Raw genomic sequence first — 27,071 nt, 5'->3', positions numbered from 1 at the left:
AACCCATGTCCCCTGCATCGGCAGGCGGACTCTCAACCACTGCGCCACCAGGGAAGCCCAGGATCTTAATTTTGATCAAGAATAATTTTTCTATGAGATTTTTTATCAAAAGAGGGGAGACTATAGGGGAAAAATGTTGAGTTTCAATGGAAAACTATGAGCTATGTGCAATTCTTTGTACAATATAGGTACTTAATAAGTAAGTGATGTCCCATTTGAGAGTGACTTTTGACTTCCACCCCCCTCCCATGGAAAAATCAGTTTTGTCTCCATTTGCAGTTCTCAATATTTCCTTTATATAAATTGGTGCTCTTCTGACTTTTCCTTTGCACTGGTTAAACATCTGCTAGTTCTTTCATATCACATGAGTATAATAAATTCCTTAATATATGTTCATGAGAATCATGATTTTACCTTTTCCTGAAAAAATATTTTTCTGGTTGTAAGCTCATCTTTTTTGTTTTTTCTTGTGGTAAAACACACAGAAAACTTACCATTTCAACCATTTTAAAGTGCACAATTCAGTGACATTAGTATACTTAAAATGTTCAGCAACCATCACCCCTCTCTAGTTCCAGAACATTTTCACTAGCCTAAAACAAAACCCCATTCCCCTCTTCCAAGCCCCTAGCAACCACTCATCTGTTTTCTATCTCTGTCTTTCATACAAATGGAGTCAGACAAAATGAGGCCTTTTGTGTCTGGTTTCCTTCACTTAACATAATGTTTTCAAGGTTTGCTGATGCTGCAGTATGTATCAATACTTCATTCCTTTTCACAGCTAAGTAACATTCTATTGTATGGATTTACCACATTTTGCTTATCCCTTTGAGATGGGAAAGAGAGAGATTCCTCTCTGTCTCCACACACATAAGGTTTTATTAAGGCAACCCAAGCAGATATAGTCACTAAAAAGGACTCAGAAAAATTATGCAACAATCTACATCTATCTCAAAAATAAAAGCAAAACCCAGATAGTTTTAAGGAGTAACAAAAATAGAACAAAATATCATTTTACAAAAAAGTTCAAATTTGAAATAAAATTTAGGGCACATTTAGCCATTACAATTTTAACTCAGGAAAAAAAATACATCACAAAAGGGTGAAAAGTCTACAATTTATAAAACTGTACTTCAACAAATAGACTAAGACAATTTATTTAAAGTAATGCAAGATGCACTAATAGTTGTCTTCAGTAAAATAATACGGTCCAAATTTATAATAGTGTGATTATCTGCTTCATTTTTTTAAGCTTTAATGTGGCAATAATAAAGTAACAAGCAACTAAAAAATTTGAGATGGTCAAGTGTAAAACCATAACAGCTAACCATTTGTTCTTGGGCCATTCGTCTATGTTCTCTGGATTTCAGTTTTGTCCTTTATAAAGTGGGCTTGTGTGGGAGCGGGGAGGAGAGAGAAGTTAACAGAGATGACCCCTTTTGGTTCCACTGAGCTCTCGAATGTGATATTATATATGGGGAATATGTTGCCCTGCTTAGTTCCACTCAGCTCCCAAATGTGATATTATCTATGGGGAATATGTTGCCCTGCTTAGTTCCACTCAGCTCCAAACATACTGCAGTCTTAAACTTACCCTAGAAGTTATGAATAAATGGGTTTACAGTTTTAAAAGCCTTCTGACATAGAATGATAAATGCTTTTTAAAATGTTGCATGTAACATAGCATGATTAGAATGATAATATTCCTAGTAAGGTATTGATGAATACACTCTTTTCCAAATACATTTTCCATTAAGTAATTTTCATTTTTTGAACATGAAATAAAGTTACACCAAAAAACGAAAGGTCTTTGTATTCACTGTTGAGTTTTTAAAAACCTTAATTATACAGACAGTAAAATGAATGGATTTTAATTTCTGCTGCTTTAAAACTCTTTATATATCCAAGAAATACATAATTCCCTGAAGTTACCTGAAAAATGTTTACCAATACAATTCAGAATACATTTGTTGTAAAAGTTTTCATAGAAACTGTAACACTGTAAATACTATAACCTTTGTAGGAAGACTGCTTTCTTTAGTACAGAACATTCTCATTCATATTTATTTATTAACCACCTACTATGTGCCCAGTACTGTTCTAGGCCCTTGGCAATGATGAGTGAACAAAACAAAGATCCCTTTCTCTTGTGGAGCTTAAGAAAATGATGCAGAAGGAGACTGCTGATCTTCACTGGTTGTCTCAGAGCTCAGAGTGTATGTGTTCAAGGGATGTTTGTTTACTTAAGAGTTTCAAAACTATAAATGGTATTTCATGATGAAATATGTATATCCAATTTGGCCCAGATTCCTTGAGGCTGACTCTTTCCATTTCCATCTTTACTACTTTTGTCCCTCCAGCTCAAGAGCAACTCACAGCCTCAGCAAAGTTAACAGAGAGAGCATCCATACAAAAAAAGACAGACATGCAAATGGCAACATTAGAATGTCCCTGCCAAACGAAATTACATGTCTGGCTTACTGAGAAAGACAGAGAAAGAGAGAGTGCGCGTGCGCGTGTACACACAGTAAATAATACCAACAAACAGAACAAAGACCCCTTGTTACTGTTCCATCTTTTATGCATTTTCCATCTGATGAGAAGCTAAAAGATCTTCCCAAAATGAATGCTCCAGCAGAAATAACCAAGGTGCCTTTCCTCTAGAAAATACAATGGAGCCTGCAGCTGTGCTCATGCAAATTATAAACTAAGTTGTCTTTCTCATGATTTTCCAAAGTCATAATTCCATGATTTTAAATTATATGACCAATATTATGTCAATAAAAAAGACATTTTTTACACCAAGAGTAGGATACATCATTAAAACATATGCTATAATTTATAGACTTAAATGTTTATTTGGTGCAAGAATACTTTTCACAATTTCAAGGAACGGTTTTGTTAGAAACAAAGTACACGCTTGAAAATGGAAATAAACTGCTAAGCTTCTCTGGCTGGCAACCTCACTAGTGAGGCACCCTTGAGCAACTCCAGTTCTATGCAGATTTGTTCCATAAGGCCTAATGGCATCCCTAAGATCCATGAGAAATCCGGCCACGCTAACAGGGCACTTCTCCTACCTGAAGCTTCATTTTCTGGCAAGAAGCATCAGGGAGTCCTCAGTGCAGCTCTCCCCCAGCAGCATGTTCCTTGGTTCCGCCTGCAATGCACGGCAGCTGCTGCCCTACAGCAGCCAGCAGAAGCACATCGTGGCTGCTGCTGGACTTGTAAGGGCTTGCTAGAGCCCTTAGCATACCACTCCTGTGATCAAACTGGACTAACTACTTCCTCCAGCTGATTTCCTAGGAACTAGGTAGTGAATGAATAATTCATGACAAGTCCATTCCAGCAACCCAATTTCTGCTCTATGATCTACTCCCCACAGCAATTTACAACGTAAAGATTCTAAACCATACTTGGTGACATGCAAGGAATGAAAGTTCAGTTTTCTAGTCAACTAAAGTAAACATTAGTGGATTTGTTTGCTCTTCTTTCATGCTAACCTATCACCCAGACTTACTTGAGAGACTTTTTTTTTATGTAGAAAATGTCAATGATTAACCATAAATGTCTGACAGAACAAAAAAATTTTTTCTCCATAGAACCTGTCCTACAAAGTGGGTTCTGGTTATAGGAAAAGCAGCTTGCCCTGAGATCAGCAGGTCAGTATTTACATTTAGCAAAAGACCAGGTCCTGCAAAGCACAGAAAATCATCATGTGGTGGGGGAAGGGAGCTTTTAGTATCACTGCCAGGAAACAAATTGCTTCAAAGGGGAATTTTCCTGGTATCTCAGGCTATAAATAAATCTTTCATCTCATTGGTATTCTTCTAGGAAGAACATGAACATTCATTTTCACCATTTGTCAATGCTTACACATTTCCAAATGAGTGCTGTCTAAAGTGGTCAATTCTCTGCAACCAAAAACCTAATTCCAAGAGGAACTTGAGCAAAAAACTGAAGGCCCATACTTCTAGCTCAGCTCCGTCTCCAGGAAGTCCAATACCACACCTATCATTTTCACTTGTTTCAATCTTTCTTTTTCTTCTGCGCTCGCTGAATATCTCAAGACTGTGCTCTGTCAGTAATTTTTCAGCCATGACTATTCCGTTCCTAGATGCTTCTAATTTGTTTATTCTGCAAATTGGTTCTCTATGAGTCTCCTTGGCCCCATATTTTCCCCTTTCCACCTCATTCTGTTATTTTATTATTATCATCATTTCTGAGCCAGTGTTCTATGAAACTCAGGTTCTTAATAGCTTGTGCAGGACTCTCTTCTGTTTTGAAGGGAAATTATTATTTCTTCCAGAACAGACTGCATCTTTTTTCTGCAGGCACTGTGCCTTCCTCTCCACCTTGCTGTGAGTGCACAGGCCTGGCCGTGTCTTCTCAGTGGCTCAGGATATTCTGTGGAGCACTTCTGTCAGTGTTACTGTGTAGTCTAGGGGAACCTTTCCCCTCCCAGCCACATCCTCAGCTGGTGCTGCATTCTAGCAGCTTTGTGCAGGTGTGTTGGAGGGAAGGGAGGTTCAGGAGTGTGATAAAAGGAAAAGGGATCCAGCTCAACAGGGGTTAGGGTTACAAGCAGCCTAACTCTGCTCTCTTCTCCCAGGGATATATTCTGCTCCTCCCTAACATTCTGTAATTCCCTCAATCCTTGTGATATTTCATTTCCATCAGAAAGAGTCAGCCCAGGTTGTTCCTTTGTAATCATTCCGTTTCCTTCAAATCCTGACTATCCAATGCACACCCCTACCTAGCCCATGAAAGAGATAAGGTAGCCCTGTCACCCCGGGTTCACTATGTGCTGCTTCTTCCACTTACTGTTCACCAGAGACTCCCTTTATCAAGGTTGCCTTCTGTCAGGTGTTCTGCTAACGCCCAGTTTACTGATGAAGATAATCAGCTCCAGGGTTTACTGTCATTCTGCCTTTCTTCTCTACTTCTTTCCCAGCCGGGACATACCAAAATAACGATCTCTAGTATGCTTTTCTTTGTCACATGAGAGACACATTAAGGGAAGGGTTTCCAGTCACCTGGAATTCCCAGTGCTCCTACAGCACAGCACTGCCCCTACTCACCCACTCTCCTGCCACACCCATTAAGGATTTTGCAGTATTTGCTCACTATCCTTTTCTCTCATAGAGCCTCTGCATAGTGAGAGGTGAAGAATGACTCTGAGCCAAACCCTCTGAATTCTTGGAAACTTTAATTTCTCTTACTGACCATCAGCTGTGTTCTTTGAATTTGCTGTTGGTATATTTCTGCTAACTTTTATCCATTTGCTGTTCATATCTTCAAGTCTAAAAGGATGGATATTTTGAAATTTGGCTTCACTCTGCCATCTTAAAAGAGAAATCACACTACTCAGAAAAAAAGAAAGACATCTCATATGGCCGCATAAAAAATAGTTCTAACTCAAAAACCTTATGGCGTAACAGACATCAAAAGAGTAGCATTAAAACAAAATGACTAGGGGGAATACTGCTGGTTGCCTCCCCTTCTTCCTCCTCAACAGAGCCCCAATTCTCTTCATTATTCCTCTCTCCCCAGAGTTACCATGCATCTCAGGATGCTCACCTCACCCTTTTTTCCTGGAGTAGGTCGACTGGCAAGAGCCCACTTCTGGCTCATGAGGTGAGATCTGCTGGAGGCATCTGGGAAATTACCTTCTCACCCGTAGAGAGAGCAACAAGCTTTTCTTCTTCTCTTCCTCCCGTGCACAAGGTCATGCACAGCCAGGAATGCTGATAACTATCTACAACCTCAGTGGAAATCTGCCTTGAGATGAAGTAAACCCCATGAATGGTAGAGGAGACAGACAGAAAGAACCCAGGTCTTTGAACAGGCCTCTGACATGCTGGATCAACCACCTCTGAAGCCCATCCTGTCCTTTTACACAGACCTCCTTTTATATGAGCTGGTAAAGCTTACCATTGTTTAATCCAGGCTGGGTTGGTTGTTCTGTTACTTGCAGCTGAAAGCATCCTAACTGATGGCATTTGGACTATCTAGTTACAGTATTAAGTGCTTTTATGTTAGCATGTGTGTTTTTAAAGTTAACATAGAATTTCAGAGCCTGTGCCAAGTGCCCACAATGAAGAAAAGACAGGCTCTTCAATAAGTGGTGCTGGGAAAACTGGACAGCTACATGTAAAAGAATGAAATTAGAACACTCCCTAACATCATACACAAAAATAAACTCAAAATGGATTAGAGACCTAAATGTAAGACCGGACTCTATAGAACTCTTAGAGGAAAACACAGGAAGAACACTCTTTGACATAAATCACAGCAAGATCTTTTCTGATCCACCTCCTAGAGTAATGGAAATAAAAACAAAAATAAACAAATGGGACCTAATGAAACTTCAGAGCTTTTGCAAAGCAAAGGAAACTACAAACAAGACAAAAAGACAACCCTCAGAATGGGAGAAAATATTTGCAAACGAATCAACGGACAAAGGATTAACTCCAAAATATATAAACAGCTCAGGCAGCTCAATATTAAAAAAACAAATAACCCAATCAAAAAATGGGCAAAAGACCTAAGTAGACATTTCTCCAAAGAGGACATACAGATGGCCAAGAAGCACATGAAAAGTTGCTCAACATCACTGATTATTAGAGAAATGCAAATCAAAACTACAATGAGAGGTTTCCCTGGTGGTGTAGTGTTTGAGAATCTGCCTGCCGATGCAGGGGACACGGGTTCGTGCCCCGCTCTGGGAAGATCCCACATGCCGCGGAGTGGCTAGGCCCATGAGCCATGGCCACTGAGCCTGCGCGTCCGGAGCCTGTGCTCCGCAACGGGAGAGGCCACAACAGTGAGAAGCCTGCGTACCGCAAAAAAAACAAACAAACAAAACAAAACTACAATGAGGTATCACCTCACACCAGTTAGAATGGGCATCATCAGAAAATCTACAAACAACAAATGCTGGAGAGGGTGTGGAGAAAAGGGAACCCTCTTGCACTGTTGGTGGGAATGTAAATTCATACAGCCACTATGGAGAACAGTATGGAGGTTCCTTAAAAAACTAAAAAGAGAATTACCATATGACCCAGCAATCCCACTACTGGGCATATACCCAGAGAAAACCATAATTCAAAAAGACACATGCCCCCCAATGTTCACTGCTGCGCTATTTACAATAGCCAGGTCATGGAAGCAACCTAAATGCCCATCGACAGACGAATGGGTAAAGAAGAAGTGGTACGTATATGCAATGGAATATTACTCAGCCATAAAAAGTAATGAAATTGGGTCATTTGTAGATACATGGATGAATCTAGAGCCTGTCATACAGAGTGAAGTAAGTCAGAAAGAGAAAAACAAATATCATATATTAACGCATATATGTGGAACCTAGAAAAATGGTACAGATGAACCAGTTTGCAGGGCAGAAATAGAGACACAGATGTACAGAACAAACATATGGACACCAAGGGGGAAAGCAGTGGGGGGTAGGGCGGTGGTGTGATGAACTGGGAGATTGGGATTGACATGTATACACTGATGTGTATAAAATGGATGACTAATAAGAACCTGCTGTATAAAAAAAAAAAAGAAAGAAAGAAACCTTCTGTAACCCAAGATTCTAAAGATATTGCCTATATTTTCTTCAAGCAGTTTAAAAGATTTGGTTTTTTATACTTGGAGCTTTCTTTAATCTATTTGAAACTTGCTTTTGTGTTTTGTGTGAAGTAGGGATCTTAATTTTCTGTATGGAAAGTGAGTTGTTCCAACCTTATTTATTAACTCATCCATCCTCTTACCCCTGATTTAAATATCACTTCTGTTATAGATAAATATCTTTTAAAGGCCAAAAAAAATGTATCTTGATTACTGTAAGGCTCATTGTTTGGCCTGAGGTGTCTATGGGAATATCAGACTTTAGGAACAAATTAAAAGGAGGGCAAACTGTTTCTCACAATGAACAAGGCACACCAGGGACACCAATTTTCCCTAGAGTATCAGTCAGTTGGCAGCAGAATTATGAATCCTTAGCATTTAACCAGGTTATCAAAACTCCTTCTTATGTATCGTACACGTGTACAATTCTACCCTGTGTTTTAGAGCCTTCTTGTACTCCCTACTCCAAGAATGATAATATGTATGTAGTCATCGGTATCCACGGGGGGCGGGGGTGGTTCCAGGACCCCCACAGATACCAAAATCCACAGATGCTCAAGTTCTTTATGTAAAATGCGTTAGCATATAGTCTACGCACATCTTCCCATATACCTTAAATCATCTCTAGATTACTTATAATACCCAATACAATGTAAGTGCTATGTAAATAGTTGCAACAAATTCAAGTTCTGCTTTTGGGAACCTTCCAGAATTTTTTTCTCGAATATTTTTGATCCGAAGCTGCTTGAATTAACAGATGTGGAACCTACGGATACGGAGGACGGAGTGTATATTGTAAAAAGAGAACTTCTGGAAGAAGGGCCTGTAACTGTTGTAAGAAACTAGCACTTTACAAGGGAAGATTTTGGAACATAGTGTCATTCACATTTTCCTGTATTTTCCATGTCCTCCATAGTAGGCTAAGGCTTGGATGAACACATTTTAAATATACAAAACAGGCAAGGGTTTTCAACATTTTCTCCATGACAAACAATCAAAGAAGCACAAGGAACTGTCGGTTAATATATTAATTCTATGTGATAAACTAATTCTTCAATTTTAAGATAATCATCACCTTGGGCATCAGCCTACTGTTTCTCATATATTTTAAACTATAACGTAAATTTTTGAGTTATCATTTTGTTTGTTCTTATTGTCTCTCAACTACTGTCATCTATTCCTTGACTCATATCCTCTTTTCAAATACCTCTCTGCCCTGAGTTTAAAATTCCCACTGACAGAACCACCCCTGAAGACCTTAAAACCTACACGTGTACAGGTAAAGGTATTTCTCCAAAGAGTAGCCTCCCTGGCATTTAATACAACAGTGATGGACTCACACATATTCCAAGTGTCTCATAAAGAATTCTGATTCCTTTTGGGTGTATGAGGTGGAAGCCTTGATTATGGAGGGCCAAGCTTTCTTAAGAATTCTGAAATAGGGCAAGGCAATGGTTGTCAAATTAAGTCCTTCCAATTTTCATAAAAACTCTGCATCAAAGTTGGGACTGTCCCAGAGTACTTTTGATTCTATGATCACAGTGCCACATGAAATGCAGAAAAGAGAGACCCAAGTGAGACAGAATATAGAGTCTGCAGTTGATGATGTGTCTACTTTCCCCACTACTGACATTTCAACCAAGACCTTCAAACTCTTAAGACAGCTGTAATGACATATCCCTAAAGCAGCAGGAGGAAAGTATCAATAACCCTGCCTGCAGCCAACACCCATTCATGGATGGGTGAATTCTCTGCCATTGCTCTGAAGACCCTTGACCTGATGAACTCCTGCTTCCCAGAATCTTGAAACTTGCTCCCTCAAATGCTACCCTATACTCTGGATGAGATATCCAGTTTGCTCTGACCTTTACTATAAGCTTATCTGGGCATTTCAGGAGGACTGGACTTCCTCAGCTACTAACAGGTTGTCTAAGGGAACATCCTGTGAGAACCTTTCCACATTATCTCATTAATAATGCCAGTCCTGGCCTGGCCTGCTGATCCCAGCTCAGCCGCAAACCATGCCCTCAGACACTGGCATAGTTTTCTACCTAGAGCCCTCTTCTTCCTTATATGCCACATTCAAGAGCATTCTTGAAGCTATCAGTATCATATCACTGCTCTAGACGGCAATGCTTCTAATTAAAACGACTTAGCTTTCAAACCACTGAACTTGTCAGAGACCTGGGGACTGTGCCAGTTTTATAACAGAAGCATTGAGAATTCCACAACTGTGGAAGCGCTAACAGATATACTGGCAGGAAGTTTACGCAAGAAAATATTTACCAGATTTTTCCAACTACCATCTTATACTTTTTTGACCTGCACTTAAAATGAAAATATTTGCATAAAAATTACAATTATCATTCACGAAAGACTGAGAATGTCTTCATTCAAACATGGATAGCACCATCCTGTAAGCTACAAGGGAGTTCTGTTGATGAAGAAAATATCATCCCTACCAGTAAGGAATTGATAGTCTATTATGGGATATAAACAGGTAAACCAACCAGCAGGTAAAAACTACATGGTAGAATTCTTTAAATGCCGCATCAGAGACAGAGATGCTAGCTTCTCTTTCTCTTTTTTACATATCCACCCACTAACACCCATCCATGGAGGAAGAGAATGGAGAATGGAGAGGATTATTGGACATATACATTAGAGAGAGAGTTTATAAATACCTTATGTGGACCTACTTAAATATAGGAAAAACACAGTTTCACAATAATAACATTTTTAAACATTTAAGCAATCCCTGAACACCTGACACAGTATACTGTATATTTAATCTAAATTATAGCAGATAAAGTTCCCTCGATGCTGGAAACATCAATGCTGAAGTAGTGCTGGCCAGGATAAAAAGTATGAATGAAGATATGCGTGGTTTGGGCAAAGCAAAGTCAGACTTAAGATTCAGAAAAGGACTAAGGTCTAAATTAGGTGTCAAGTAAGATTCAGGCCTGGGCCAATCACCAGGCTTCCAGGGGTACTCAATCATGTGCTTTTGTTATGATCTAAAAACTTATGTAGGCTATGAATTCCATTCTACCACACAAGAGAGGATGTGGAGCAAATACCAAGGTGAAATTCCTAAAAACCTACTGTAATTACTACACTGCTAAAAGCAAATCAGTCTGGCAGCAAGAATATAATTTCAGTTTTTATTAACAGGTGGTAGAAAATATAAAGTATTTTATGAGGATTAAGTGTAACTGGAATAAATATTTCATAATATGATTCAATAAAAGAGGTATTACCTGCTTTGTTGAATGACATACATTTTATTGGAAAGAGATCAAAAAAAATTTTTATCCTCATATTTTACCTGGAATATCTGTATAGTCCAAGAAAATATTCCAGTCACATTGAAAACTACTGGCTTCACTAACAAGTTCTGCTTCAGCTGTCCAAATGTGCATTACTCTATGGCTAATGATCCATCCTAGCAACTAAGAACTGAGAATAGCTAAAAAATCAGCTTATTGTTAAATAAGTTACATTTTTTTTTAAAGCCATTTTTGTCACTTGAAGCTTACTTTGCTCTGCTCTCAAAGGTTTCTCCCTTAAAAGCTCTTCACTGCAGAACGGCATTTTGGGGGATGGAAGAGGTGAAGTCACTTTCGTCAATCTATATCTATGGTGTATCTGAGTTCATAACATGTAATCATACGCCAACATACCCTACTTCTGAAGCATCAGAAATACGGTTTGTATAAGACAAGAAAAGATAAACTAACCAGGAAGGTATACAGTAATTTGATTATTTATTAAAAGGAGAATTCCCAAAACCAGTAATTCCAATCGTCCCTTTGATGGCCTGAGATTTTTATTTCCTAGGACAATGCTACAGAGTAAAATTAAGGGGTATGTCTTTCTTCTTCCAAGAGGAAGAGGAGATGCAGGTGGAAAACTCATAGGAGTAGTTTTAGGCTCAAGTATATGTAGAAAGAGAAGATCTGAAAACAAATCCCCTTCACCCCACCCATGCTTGTGTGCCCTTTGGGAAGTCTGCACAGGCCTCCCAGTCTTGGACACACCAGTTTGAAGACTCTTCTTTAATATATCACAGAAGAAAGGTCAACAAGAGACAGAGTGAGGCACACATCTGAGAACACCTAAAGTGCAGATATTTGACAGCATGAAAACCTAAACAAAGGAAGTAAATCTCTTAAAATATAACACAGAGAAAACCTAATCTAGTCACAGGTTCCATTTTGAATATTCTGCTAATGTGATGGATGAGAAACATCAATGATCAGCAATAACCACAATTTAAAAACAGAACTCTTTATTTCAACAACTGGGCATAAATATCAACCAATGACTGCATAATCCTAAAGTATCATAAAAAGTTTGGAATCAGATTTTAAAATAGCTGAATACCTATGAAGCATCTCATTAAATAATTAATCCACTGGCCTTTTAATTGTCTATCACTGTTTACTATTTATCATTGTTTACTGCAACCCTGGCTTTATCTCATTGTTTACTGCAACCCTGGCTTTATCTCATGTTAGAAAATGGCATATTCTTTATTTCCCAAAATTTTTATTTTGAAAATTTAAAAATCTACAGAAAATTTGTAAGAACAGTATAATGAATACCCTATATCCTTCAACAAGATCCATCAACTGTTATAAAATTTGCCACATTTGCTTTCTTCCTCTCTTTCTCTGATACACACACACATACACATTTTTTTTTTCTTTTCCTTGTTATTTTTCCTTTTCTGGCTGAACCATTTGAAAGTAAGTTGCAGACATTACACGTTATCCCTACATATTTCTGAATGCATGTTCTAAGAACAAGAACATTCTCCTATATAGCCACAGTGCCATTTTCACATCTAAGAAAATTAGCCATAATTCTATAATTATCATTTAATATATAGACAATATTCAGATTTCCCAGTTGTCTCAAAAATGACAGTTTATAGCTGTCTATTTTTTCTAGCAGGTTCCATCAAGGTTTACATATTATATTTGGTGTTATGCCTCTTTAGTTTCTTTAAAACTAAAGTAGTCCCCCCACAATTTTTCTGTTTTTCATAATAAATAATTTTTTAAAGTAAGGGGCTCAAAGTTCAAATTTTCTTCAAAAAACTCTCGGTATTACCTTGAACTTAATGGAATAATTTTTTCAAAGGCAGTTTCAAAGTTCACTTGATAAAAGATTCTAGGCTCTTTACCTGTGAGTTAGATTTGGGATGACAACTTCCATCAGTGGGTTGGTATGGGAGGGCCGCTGAGACCCAGAAAAGAGAATGGTGACACTCACTGAGTGGCCACAAGAACCATGCTGGTAAGCAGAGGCTCACACAGCTAATTTGAAGAGAAATTTGATATTTCTCTTCAAGTATCCTTTGCTCTCAGGGAACAGATATTGATGAACCTTAGGGAACAGTATGAATAACCTGAGCGTGTCTTTCACAATTTGGATGGTGACTCTGCTTATAAATGCTAATTACACAGCTAGTAATACACAAGCATTATACCTTAATCAGCCTAAGCCTAATTCAAAAACCAAAGCCCTGAGGCAAAAGATATTATTAGGACTTTCTTGTAACTGCAACCACTACTAGTTATTCACATATAACCTGATGCTGTGAATCTAAAAGTAGTCTCGGGCTTCCCTGGTGGCGCAGTGGTTGAGAGTCTGCCTGACAATGCAGGGGACACGGGTTCGAGCCCTGGTCTGGGAAGATCCCACATGCTGCGGAGCAACAAAGCCCGTGAGCCACAACTACTGAGCCTGTGCGTCTGGAGCCTGTGCTCCGCAACAAGAGAGGCCGCAACAGTGAGAGGCCCGCGCACTGCGATGAAGAGTGGCCCCTGCTCACCGCAACTAGAGAAAGCCCGCACACAGAAACGAAGACCCAACACAGCCAAAATTAAATTAATTAATTAATTTTTTAAAAAAGAATCAGATTTATATTAAAAATTAAATTAATTAAAAAATAAATAAAAGTAGTCTCCTGATGTTTATTTATTTTTAATTAATTTTTATTGGAGTATAGTTGCTTTACAATGCTGTGTTAGTTTCTACTGTACAGCAAAATGAATCAGCTATACATACACATATATCCCCTCCTTTTCGGATTTCCTTCCCGTTTAGGTCACCACAGTGTACTAAGTAGAATTCCCCATGCAATACAGTATGTTCTCATTAGTTATCTATTTTATACATACTATCAATAGTGTATGTGTGTCAATCCCAGTCTCCCAATTCCTCTCACCACCACTCCCCCCGACCCCAGACCCCCGACCCCGTCTCGTGATGTTTAAAAAAAACAGGCTTCTGAAATGTGGTAAATTGAGTTCATAAGCAAACACAAAAAGTGCACAAACACAGCACAAGGACAACTGAATGAAAGGGGTGCTATTTTATCGCCTATGCAAAAGTGACATGGAAGAAAGATATAACATATTCTGAAATACAGCAAGCACCAAAGGTACCTATCAGCACAGGGTGTCTGTGAGACAGTGACTCGACATGGTGGCTCTGCTTCCACGGTGTCCTATCACACACCCTTACTTCTCCTCAAGCTATTCATTCCAACTGAAAATTTTACCTATTCCTAGGGCATCGTTTACTGTGTATATGTCACCAACTCTAAAATTTCTAACTCTAGCGTCAATAGATTTTCCTACTGAGATTCAAACACAACTGAATTCTGGATATTTGCAGCTGGACCCCCCACAAGTACTTCATACTTGCACATCTGCCACCAAACTCACCATCTTTCCCCTAAACCGCCATCTCACCTCTGTCAAAGTGAATGATGTCAACCTTTAGTCTAGGCCAGACCTCACCTACCCGACCACCACAATCCCTCAGCCACCAGCACTGTCGTTGTTCCTACCTCCTGCTCATCTTGCTTGCAATCTGCTCACTTCTCTCGTCCCCAGCACCACCTCCTTAGTTCAGACCATCATCACCCAGCCTATTCCAATAGCTTTCTAAATCCCCTCACCAAACTGCACAGTCACCTAACTAAAACAGCTTCAACTGTGTAACTCCAGCTCTACACCTGCACTGACATCTCAGCGCCCTCAGCACCGATGTGGCTGCTCCTGATTCACCTCGCTGCCAGCGGCACATTTCAAGTTCCACCAGCATAGTGAGTTTTTCTCAGTACCTCAAACATGCCATGTGTTCTCTTCCCTAGGAGTTTTGGCCTTGTACCTTTCTCTCTGCCCTGAACACTGTTCACCTCTATCTCCATCTAACGCTGACTTCTTAAGGACTCACCTTTGACATCTCTTCTTCCAGAAAACCTTCCCTGTCACCACGAGACTGAATCAGGGGCACTTCTCTGGACTATGGCACTTAGCACACTGAACTGTGTACTGTCGTCTTTTCCAGCAGTGCCCAGAGCAGGAAGAGACAGGCTGAAGCACGGAGACCAGTATGTCGGCTGCTGCACCAGTAAAAATGGTGAGGTCCTGGACTACAGCTGCAGCATGGGGACTTACAGAAGCACACGGCTTGGAAGAGATTTAGGCAGCACACAGGGTGTCTCTGTGTTAATGCCACATTTATGCTCAATGCGTGACATGGCACACACCATGTAATGGGTGATTAATACACACTTGTTTGAAGAATGAATAAATTAATGAAGACACAAGATTTAGACATAGGAAGCAAACAGAAGAACACCTGAAACGGGCTCAGTATAGACTTATTAAGTGCTTCAAGAATGTAGACACAAAGGGAGTGGAGCTGGGTGAGGTTCATTAAGAGGGACATGTGGCTTGAAAAGATAGTGGCTGGCTGAGTGGCATGCAAAGAACAAGTGAGTTAAGAGCATGGATGTGGAGGCTGGTCTGAATACCAATTCCACCACAGGCCAACTGCCAACGAGGGAACCTTGGGCAACTCATCCCATTTTTCTGTGCCTCACCTATAAAAGGAGAGTGACAATGACAGTACCTACTTCATAGTGCTCATATGAGGATCAAATGAATTAATACTTGTAAAGCCCTGAGAAGAACAGTGCCTTGAACAGAATAAACATGATATAAGCATATGCTATGTTAAATTAAACAAATCCTTAGTGGTAGCTTCACCTATTTAGATGCTGTAAAAATGGCCATATGTGAAGGGAATAATTAATTAGTGGACAACTGCACACCTCCACTTATTAGAGGGTGATGTATCAAGCATATTTACTGCAAACTATGAAGAAATTTCACATCTAGAGTTTTAGGTAATATTTACAACAGAATTGTTTTTATACATAAGCACACAATTCATAGTACACTGGGGAAACTAAGGGAAAGAAATGAATTGTATGTTCACAGAGATAAGTGAAAAATAAAAAACATAATGCAAACACGGGAAATTGTGGAAAAAATGTATGAAATAAAAACATGTAGACATTAAACTCTCTCAATGGCAGATCTAGACTCGGCTGAGGAGAGCATTAGTGAATAGAAACAGAACACTGAAGAAATCAACCCAGAGTGCAGTGCACAGAGACAGACAGGACGCACGGCAGAAGACACAGTGACCTTTATTCCCAGAAAGAGAATGAAGAGAATGGGGGAGAGGCAATATGTGAGGAAATAATGGGTGGAAAATTTTCAAAAGTGAAGAAAGGCCTGGGTCCTCAGATTCAAAAACTGAAAAAGCACACCTAAGTCCCAAGCAAAAATGAGATAAACAAAAGCAATATCTAGTCACATCATAGATCAAAAAAGTTCCCGTTACATACACTGGGGAGGCTGCCATCAGAGCATTCACTGCATTCTGTGACACAGCTCTTTCCTGTCTCCCTGCTGGATTACAGGCTCCTTCAGGGCAGGATTCTTTCCAGTATGTAATACAGTGTTAATACCTGCTTGATGTATAAATGAGTGAAAGAATAAATGTGTGGAGTATACTTATATTCGTGTGAAAGAATTTTTAAGGAGGAAACAGAATAACACAGAAAAAATATACAAATTCAAGTGTCCACGGGCAGGGCATTTCTCTTTGGACCTGTTTCTCCATTTGTGTAAAATAAAGGAGTCAGCACCATGATGTCAAATATAAAAGTCACTAACAACTCTTATAGGATGCTATGGCTATATTATTTTTTGAAACCTCTGCATTTAAAAACCAATTTGGGTGGCTCTCTTATTTTCAACAGGCTTACTGACAGGAAATCTGAAAAATTATCTGCCTCCCAGTTATTTAAGTCATAGGACAGCTGTAAGAGAATAGTGGCAACAAACCATAACCACTGAGTCCTGCAGTGGTACCAAGACAAACATATTCATGTGCCATTTTCACTCGATTTATACACAACACACTGAAGCCAACTGCCAGCGCTTCACTCCCATATATCCAAACTAAACTCCTCGTTTGACTTACGTGATATGGACTCTTACCTAGCAAACTCTCCCCAAACCAACATCACAGAGGTCAGCTACAGTCAATATGCACATTCTTCCATTTTCATACGCTAAATAAGTAAACAGCAAATCGTTACCAGTCCAAGACTTATGTGAGAATTGGCTGGGAAAGGTAAACTGCTAATATATAAAATAGCCAGAACAAATACTGCTGGCTTTTGACTAAGAATATTTAAAATGGCAGGACCTCAAAGTTGTATATAATTTTATCTACATTTAAGCTTCAAAATCTATGTGTGCACAAGAAAATGTAACAGTTCAAACTGACCAACTTGTATTTAATGTTTGATAAGAGCACACTCTTTTTTTATCATTAGAAAAACATCTAATCTTATTTCTTCATTCTCAAAGAAAACAAGCTTTACAAGGTAGAAAACAACCATTTAGAAAAGAATTACTCATATTTGGTTCTTAAACTGCAAGCACACTGTAACTTCCTGTGTGTACTTGAGCAAACTAGAGTAGCTCCCAGCACATTATAGTGACAGATTTGATTACCGGACAGGGAAAATATATTTGGAAGCAGGTTTGAAAAAACCACTCCAGGGACCAAGAAAAGGTAAACAGATGACAAAAGAAATCCTGATTTCTAGATATGAGATTAATCTCATGGGGCTTTTGCAGGTAAAGCACACAGATGATTCAAGAAGCCATACAAATGATCTCATGGAGGGTGATGCCCAATCAAAGGCAATAATCTGGGACAGGTATATTTTAAAGATGTATATTCATCTCTTCATTTAAGCATACTTCCACGAAGAAACTACGCATAGTCTAAAAGAGAACAACCAGAATGTTGAGAGACTGAACTTTGTAATACATGAAACAATGGATTTTTATGCCACAGAATGTAAGACTGCCAGTTACTAGAATAAAAAAAGTAGGGCTGTCAAAAAGAGAAAGCTACAGAGAGTTAGTTCTTATACTGGATCTCAAATCTCTGGTAACCCCAAAAAGTACAGACTGCCTTTGGAAGTGGTGGGTCAATACCATGAGAGATGCCCTAAAGGGGCCAAGAACAGGCGAGCCATGATGACCCAGAGAAGTTCAAGCATTAAAATGGGGGTTAGGCTAGATGGCGCTGGAGATTCCGAGATGTTAAAACACAGATTGTTTCCTCCAGTTTCCTTATATTAGGTTTGTATGATTTAAAGGGGAATAATTTATCTAGTAGAGAAAAGAGAATTATTATTAAGAGGCAAAAGTATGGTGATTATGCCTCAAGATACTGTTATCACTTGAACAATTGTGAAGCCATCTTTTAGATGTCAGGTAAAGATGAGTACAGTATTGGCTGCCAACATTCATATCTTTTCATAGCAAATATGAGTGTGTTCAAATGATCATCATCCTGATGCTACACGGTAAAATCCCTTGTTGACCTCAGAAGCAAGATGGTGAGCCCAACAGGGCCAGAAACAGAACTGTTTATAAATACATGAAAGAAAATACCACTTTCATTTCCTACGGAGTGTACTGTTTAAATGTAAGCTAATCACTGAATTACCTTTTTGTTTTTTACCCTCTTCGAGAGATACTGTGATGTGGACCAAATCTTTCAGTTTCCACACCAATCTCATTTTAAAGGGGTATAGGGCAGAAAGTTTAAAAACGTATTTCCTGGACAACCTTGCAGTTTGGGTTCCAGACATAATTAGGTTGCGCTAATCCAATTAATCCATAATTAGGTTGTACTCACACTCAAAGCCTTGATTTGGAGTTGGGACATAGGGAGAAAAGCAGAGGACAGAGCATCCACTTCACTTGTTGAGATCACAGCACAAATGATGCGGTTCTAGAGCCAGCAGCTTCTTCCTAATTCAGCAAAGTCTGTAGCAGCAGTGGTAGCTTTCAAACCATGGTAAAGACAGTGACTTTTTTTTCACCAGAAGTATCAACAGCAACTTTCTGATGTGTCAGCTCCTGACCTCAACAGAGTAGTCCAGGAGTGCTGGGACTTAGCTGTTCCTGGAAACCCAGTGAAGGCCTACTCCTCTAGCCCTTCAAATACTTTGTAGGCATCTACTTCCCTGTATTAAACCTCTCTCCTTAAACTAATTAAAAATCATGCCGTTGCTTACAGTGGGCCTGGAGTCCTGTTAATAACAGGGTAAAATGGACACTCTTCTGTTATGGAAAGTAATTTACAAATACTATCAAATGAAATGTGTATTTCTAAACACCTATTTGATGGCCAGATACAAAACTGTCTTTTAGACTTTTAAAAATACATGTTAATAATCCTACATAGTGCATAGAAGCACATTTTCAAATAGACCTAGGGATAAGAAAAGACATCAAATAATGGGGTAATGGGACAGAAGAATAAGAAAAACACGGACTTTATATTCAAGATACTACAACTATGCTAACTTTTTTTAAATTAAAAAAAAATACTACAAAGATACACATCACTTGGTATCTTAAGTCAGTTTTTATTTTAAAATAAATTTTTAGAGGTTCAATTTGGATCTTATGATCAAAAAGTTGAATAGAGACATGGAAGATATAAGAAAGGATCCAAACTGAAGCTGTAGAGATTAAAACTATACCATGTCTGAGATGAAAAACACGCTAAGTGGGGTTAACGACAGATCAGACACTGAAAAAAAAAAAGATTAATGAACTTAAAAACACAGGAATTAGAATTACCCAAAATAAAACACAGAAAGAAAAATAAATTAAAAACATAATATCAGAAAACTTCAAGCCAGTTAATGTGTGTAATAGAGTCCCCAAATAAGGGAGAGGACAGAAAAAATATCTGAAAAATATTTCAAATTCAATGAAAATTGTAAACCCATGGATCCCACAAAGCTCAACAAACCCCAGACGTAAGAAATGAAGGGAAAAAAAACAAAAAAAGCTGAAAGAAGTCATTACCAGCCAACTCACAATAGAAGAAACGTTAAAGAAAGTCCTTCACATGGAAGGAAAATGACAGATGGAAATACAGCTCTACTCAAAGATATAAAGAACACCAGAAACGGTAGTTACATTATGTAAGTGTAAACAGATATTTTTCTTATTATTTTAATCTCCTTAAAAATAAAAGTGTTTAAAAATAACATCATATTCTAGGGTTTATAACATATATATAATAAAACGTATGACAACGGTAGCATAAAGACTGGGGTGTAGGTGGGAAGAAATGAAAGTAAGGTTCTTATAGTACTTTTGAAGTAGTAAAGTATCACTTGAAGGCAGACTGTGACAAGTTAAAGATATATAATATAAACCCTAAAAAAATAAAATAAATAAAATTTAAAAACACTGAAATAAAGTTTCAGCTTATAAACCAACAAAGAAGAAAATTAAATCTTAAAAAACACTCAATGTTTTAAAGAGCAGAAAAGGGATGAAAAGGAAAACAAAGAACAGATAGGATGAACAGAAAACAAACAGGAAGACTTAACCTAACCATATCCATAATCTCATTAGATATAAATGGTCTAAATATCCAGATAAAGAGAGAGATTGTCAGACTGGATAAAATCACTCAACCGTATATGTTGCTTACATGAAAAGCACTTTAAATAAAGACACAAATAGGTTAAAAGTTGAAAGATGGAAAAGGTGATACTATACTAATACTAATACTAATCAAAAGAAAGCTGTAGTGCCTGTATTACCACATTATTGACCAGAGATGTATTAATACATCTTTTGTTACCCCAACGTTATTGACGGGAGACAAATCAATATCACTTAACATAACAAATCACCGGCTGCAGGCATTAGTTTCTGCAAAAATCCCCCAGTCAATAATGAGTTATTATCAAAGTAGAATTCAGAGCAAAGAATGTCATTACCAGGGATAAAGATAATTATTTCTTAATAATAAGGGGGTTAATTTATCAAGAAGACCAAACAATCCTAAATGTTTATGCACCTAATAACAGAGCATCAACTACATGTAGTGAAACTGGTATAATTCCAAGGAGAAATAGACAAATCCACAATTATAGTCAGCAATTTAATTACCACTCTTTCTAGTAACAGAACTAGACTGTGAGGGTTTAGCAGACTTGAAAACCATTATCAATCAACTTGATGTGATTGACATTTATAGAACACTCCATCCAACAACAGTGGAATACACATTCTTCTAAAGTGTACACAGAACATTTACCAAAAGAGACCATATTCTGGACCATGAAACAAGTCTTGGTAAATTTAAAAGGATTTAAGTTATTCAAAATATGTTTTCAGACCAAAATGGAAATAAATTAGAAATAAATAAAAGCAAGATCTCTGGAAAGTCCAGAAATTTTGGAAATTAAATAACACACTTAAAAATAACCCAAGGATCTAAGAAGAAATGAAAAGGGAGATTAGAACGTATTTTGAACTGAATGAAAATGAAACTCAACACAGCAGAATTTGTGGAATGCCATGAAAGCAGAACTTGGGAAATTTATAATCACTAAATCCTGTGATAGAAAATAAGAAAGGTAAATAAATAACCTTGACTTCTACTTTAAAAAGCTAGAAAAAGAGGAGCAAATTAAACTCAAAGGAAGCAGAGGAAAGGAAATATCAGAGCAGAAATGAAACAAATAGAAAACAGAATGACAACAGAGAAAATCTATGAAACCAAAAGAATTCTTTGAGAAGATCAATAAAATTGACAAACCTCTGGCTAGATCAGAAAAAAAATAGTGAAGACCCAAGTTACCAGTATCAAAACTGAACAAAACTCTCAGCAAACTAGAAACAGAAGGGAACCTCCTCAACATGTTGAAGAGTATCTACAAAACACATATAGCTAATATCATACTTAGCATAGAAAGAATGAATGCTTTCCCCCTAAGGTCACAAACACAAGGATGTGTGCTCTCACCACTTCTATTCAGGATAGTACTGGAGGTTTTCACTAGAGCAAGAAAGAGGGAGAAAGGCATCCAAATAGAAAAAGGCAGCGTAAAACTATCTTCATTTACAGATGACGTGACTGCCTATGCAGAAAATTCAATGGACTCTACAAAAAAGCTACTAGTGACTTTGGCAAAACTGCAAGATACAAGATCAATACATAAAAATCAATTTTATTTCTCTGTACTAGCAATGAACAAGAGGAAATTAAAATTTAAAAACAATATCATTTACAACAGCATCAAAAATAAAAAGTACTTAGGGATAAATCAGACAAAAGGTATGTAAAGAGCTATACACTAAAATCTATAAAACACTGCTAAGAGAAATTAAATAAGACTTAAAGAGGAGACATACCTTGTTCATGGGTCAAGATTCAATATTGTTAAAATGTCAATTCTCCCCCAAATCGAACTACAGATTCAACAATCTGAACAAAAATCCCAGTAGACAGTTTTGTACAGAAATTGACAATCTGATTCTTAAATTCATGTGGACATGCAAAAAACCTAAAACAGGCAAAACAAGTTTGCCGAAGTCTGATTTTCAAGACTCATTATAAAGCTAGAATGTACATGACAGTGGGGTATTAATTGTAAAGATGGGCAAGTCGATCAATGGAACAGAAGACAGACTCCAAAAATAAGCACACACCTATATGAGCAACAGATTTAAGGTAATGCAGTAAAGACAATCTATTTAACAAATGTTACTGGCACAGCTGGATATTCATATAACAGAAAATGACGCTGGATATGTATTTCACACAATCTATAAAAATTAATTCAAAATAGATCATAGATGTTCATGTAAAACTAAGATTATAAAACTTCTAGGAAAAAAACATAGAAGATATTATTTGTAACCTTGGGTTAGGCCAAGATTTCTTAACAGAATGCCAAAAGTACAATGCATACAAGAAAAAAATGGATAAATTTGACTTCAAAATTAAAAAGTTTTCATCTTTAAAAGACACCAGCAGAAGCATGAAAAGACAATCCAAGCCTTTAGAGTAAACACTTGTAAAGGATATATCTGATAAAGGACTTGTGTCTAGACTATACAGGGAATGCTCAAAACTCAACAATAATAAAACAAATTGTTGTTTTTTTTAAATGGACAAAAGATTTGAACAGACGGTCCAACACAGAAAAAAGACATATAGATGATAAATAAGCACATGAAAAGATGCTCAATGTCATTACTCATGAGGGAAATGCAAATTAAAACCACAATGAGATACCAGAATAACCTATTAGATGGCTAAAATTAAAAAGACTGCCCATACCAAGGGTTGGTGGAGATACAGAAGAATTGGAACTCTCATACTCCTGGTAGGAATGTAAAACAGTATCACTTTGGAAAATAGTTTGGCAGTTTCTATCTTAAAAAGCTGAACATATGGTCCCACTCCTAGGTATTTACCCAAGGGAAAGGAAATATATGTCCATACAAGGGCTTGTTGTTGTGTGAACACAGCAACCTTGTCTGTAACAGCCAAAAACTGTAAACAATCCAAATGTCCATCAACATGAGAATGGATAAACAAATTGTGTAGGTCCATACAATGGGTACTACTCAGCAAGAAAAGGAACAAACTATTGATACACACAGCGTGGATGAATTGCAAAAGAACTAAGCTATGAAAAAAGCGAGACAAAAAAGAGTACATAATATATGTACATCCATCTTTATAAAACTCTAGAAAACGCAAACCAATCTATAGTGAAAGAAAACAGAGCAATGATTCCCTGAGGAAAGGGTTGGAAAGGGGGGGGAGGGAGGGATTACAAGGGACATGAGGAAACTTTTGGGAGTGATGGATATGTTCACAATCTTGATTGTGGAGATAGTTTCATGTGTATATATATATTTCACAACTTATCAAACTGTATACTTTATATATGTATTGTTTACTGTATGTCAATTAGTCCATAATAAAGCTATTTAAAAACAAACTAAAACATAATAAAAACATCTCGAAAAACGTAAAGAGATGTATCAAACCACAGAACAGAATAACTCCAGATAAGAAATTAATCAAAATGCAATCACATAGCAACAGATCAATTAAGAACCTTCTTGGACAGAGAAAGAAGCAAAAATCAGCAGTGTTGAGTCAGCAAAATAGGGCAATTTGGAAAAGGTCAATTCCAAAGGACCATAGTACAGAACTAAGGGGAATGAATCTGAGCATACAAGATAGCCAAGAGAATGGAAATTTAACCTGTAGCAGCAATCCTTGAGAGAATCAGAGTTTAGAGTTCATGATTAAAGGTAGAAGAAAAGGTTTCAGAATTGAAAGAAGATTTAAAGGCTCAAAAATCCCCCACAAGAACCAAAGAAAGCCATCAAGAACAGCAAGACTTAACCAAATAACTCCTCACACTATAAGAAGAAAGTATTCTGCAAAAAGCTATAAAAAATATGTTTACTTTGAAAGAATGCAAACAACCAGAACATCAGGTTTCTAAACGCAGACCAGAGTGTAACAGCAATGGAGCAATACTTATAAAACACAAAGAAAAAAAATATTCAAGAAACATTTACCGAGTTCAAAAGCAACAGCAGAAGAAATCCTTTTATGGATTGCAAAACATTCCTCTCACCTCCACAGCAGTCCCCATATCATTAAAACTGAACTCATTCATTTATTCATCAAGTGTACTGACTACTGTGTAAAAGTCATTAACTCTTAGAATTGTAGATACGGGCTTGGGCAACGGGTGCTACAGGGAGAATCTCACATCTGATAAACATAGGTAAAACTGTGTCCACATTAACAGTTACATTATTTGATTCTGTGTAAACTACGATGTTCCTCTCTTCTCACAAGATTCCGAAGGAATAAAATTGTTATTGATGTAATGGACTGTCTCAGGTTGCCAGCTTTCAGGTTCTGAGAACAGTGGATGATGGGATGGAAGGGGTGCCTTTGCGTAGCTTCTTTCCCTCCTCTCCTCCTCTCCCAAGCACAAGAGGATCAGAAACTGTACCAAAGGATTTTGTTTTGAACTCACTGCACCTGGGAAACTGGATAAAGGAAAAAACCCTTCACTGTACAAAAATTTACCTTCCAAACCCATCCTGATACCACATTTCAGACTCTAGAAACCTACAACAATCATTTTTCAGAGGCTGTGCCAGCTGCTGCCAAAGCTCTTCTGGGGGCTCTTCAAGCTCCTGTCTCAGTGGCTCTTCCACTACCTGCCACCTCACCTTGGCACAATGGTTCCCAGAACTGTCACACTTGCTGTCATGTATTCAAACTATTCCCCGTATGAAGGTGGGGCAGGATGGTTCTTCTTCCCAATACCAATCAAAATCCCAATTCCATGAAACAGCTGGTTAATGCTACTTATTTAAACCTTAAAAATGGCATCAAATAGATCATATCATTCAATAAGTATTTACTGAATAGCCACCTACAACAAACCTGTAATAGGGTTTTAGACAAAAGAGATCTCTCTTCCTTGCTAAAATGTTGGACATCTTCCTTTATCTATTCCAAACAAATATGTATAGCTTTCTCATATATATACCAAGAAATTCCCGCCATCTGATAACCAAACTCGACACTACAATGAATAAGGAACTCACAGCCTCAACTTAATACAGGCAAGCACCCTAGACCAAGGAAATGTTCTACTTAGTGGTATTTAAAAATCCACTTGGGCTAAGAAGGATTATAAGAAAAGACTATTAATTTAACTGAAACTTAAATGAAGACTAACAATGATAATTGATAGAACATGGGAAAGATATCTAGGGATATTTTCCCGTCCCCAGCATGTTGAAAAAAAAACTAAAATACTGAAAATATGACATTCTGAAACCATCTACCCCACCACTACCCCTAGTTGGACAATGCTGGCCACACTTCTAAGAGCTCAGAAAATGGAAAGGGTGCAGACTGACAATACAAGCAATGAAAAAAAACTCCACAAACTAAGAATACAGAGACCTTTTCAATTTACCTGGCACCTTTTCATTTTCTATAGTCCATGTACTTTAAGAAATACGGGGCTTCCCTGGTGGCGCAGTGGTTGAGAATCTGCCTGCTAATGCAGGGAACACGGGTTCGAGCCCTGGTCTGGGAAGATCCCACATGCCACGGAGCAACTGGGCCCGTGAGCCACAACTACTGAGCCTGCGCGTCTGGAGCCTGTGCTCCGCAACAAGAGAGGCCGCAAGAGTGAGAGGCCCGCGCACCGCGATGAAGAGTGGCCCCCGCTTGCCACAACTAGAGAAAGCCCTCGCACAGAAACGAAGACCTAACACAGCCATAAATAAATAAATAAAGCAAAACTGTAAAAAAAAAAAGAAATACGATAGATTCTTTCTTTATTCTATACGTAATAATGGAAAGAATGGTGTCCCATCACCTATAATGATTCAACTTCACACAAGACATCAATTCTTGATTTAACAAGGATTCTTTAGAGTCTTGGGCAAAGATTAACTATAAAATAGGAATGCTCTAAGAACTAAGGAGCAAATGTTTATAAAGCACACTGTAAAGGCAAGAAGACAGCAGGGGTCATCTCTGATTCCTCCCTGTCCCTCCCCACATTCAATCATCAAGCCCACTGGATTAATAATGTAAATCTCTATCCCCACTACGCCTACCCTAGACAAAGTCACCATCAACTTTTCCCTAGGCCAGATATCAGCAAACTGCAGCCTACAGGTGAAATCTGACTTGTCTCCTGTTTTTGTAAATAAAGTTTTATTGGAACACAGTCATGTCCATTCATTTATATATTGTCTTTGGCCATTTTCATGCTACAATGGCAGAGTTGAAGAGATGTGACTGTCTGACCCACAATGTCTAAAATATTCATTATCTGGCCTTTTACAGAAAAAGTTTGTCAAACCTGGCCTGAGTAGGCTATTAAATAATTCTCTGACTGGTCCCCTGCCACCCATTCAATTCATCCTCCAAATTGCAGGCTGAATGAAAGATTTAAAAACACAAATCTGATCATTCATTCTTTTGCAAAAGTAATCGAAACTCCTTAAGGTAACTCCTATAACTTTTCCAACCTCCTATCTTTCCACTACCCAGTCAACCTTTATATTCCAGTTATTCTATTTTAGTATCTTCAAATCCACCTTGCTCTAACCTTTGGCCTTTCAGCATGTCCCAGGAACACTCTT

At 37.9% G+C, this 27,071-nt stretch overlaps 1 protein-coding gene across 2 annotated transcripts in view; it reads right to left on the bottom strand.

Annotated features, from left to right (window-relative positions):
- MARCHF8 (membrane associated ring-CH-type finger 8) overlaps positions 1-27,071 on the bottom strand; it is a 60,441-nt gene that overhangs the window by 32,650 nt on the left and 720 nt on the right. The gene's annotated exons all lie outside the window — the stretch shown is intronic.

Source organism: Lipotes vexillifer, unplaced genomic scaffold, assembly GCF_000442215.2.
Source record: "Lipotes vexillifer unplaced genomic scaffold, Lipotes_vexillifer_v1.1 scaffold1237, whole genome shotgun sequence".
NCBI classification, from domain to species: domain Eukaryota; kingdom Metazoa; phylum Chordata; class Mammalia; order Artiodactyla; family Lipotidae; genus Lipotes; species Lipotes vexillifer.
The sequence above is the reverse complement of the archived record's forward strand: the minus strand, read 5'-3'. Positions and strand labels throughout refer to the sequence as shown.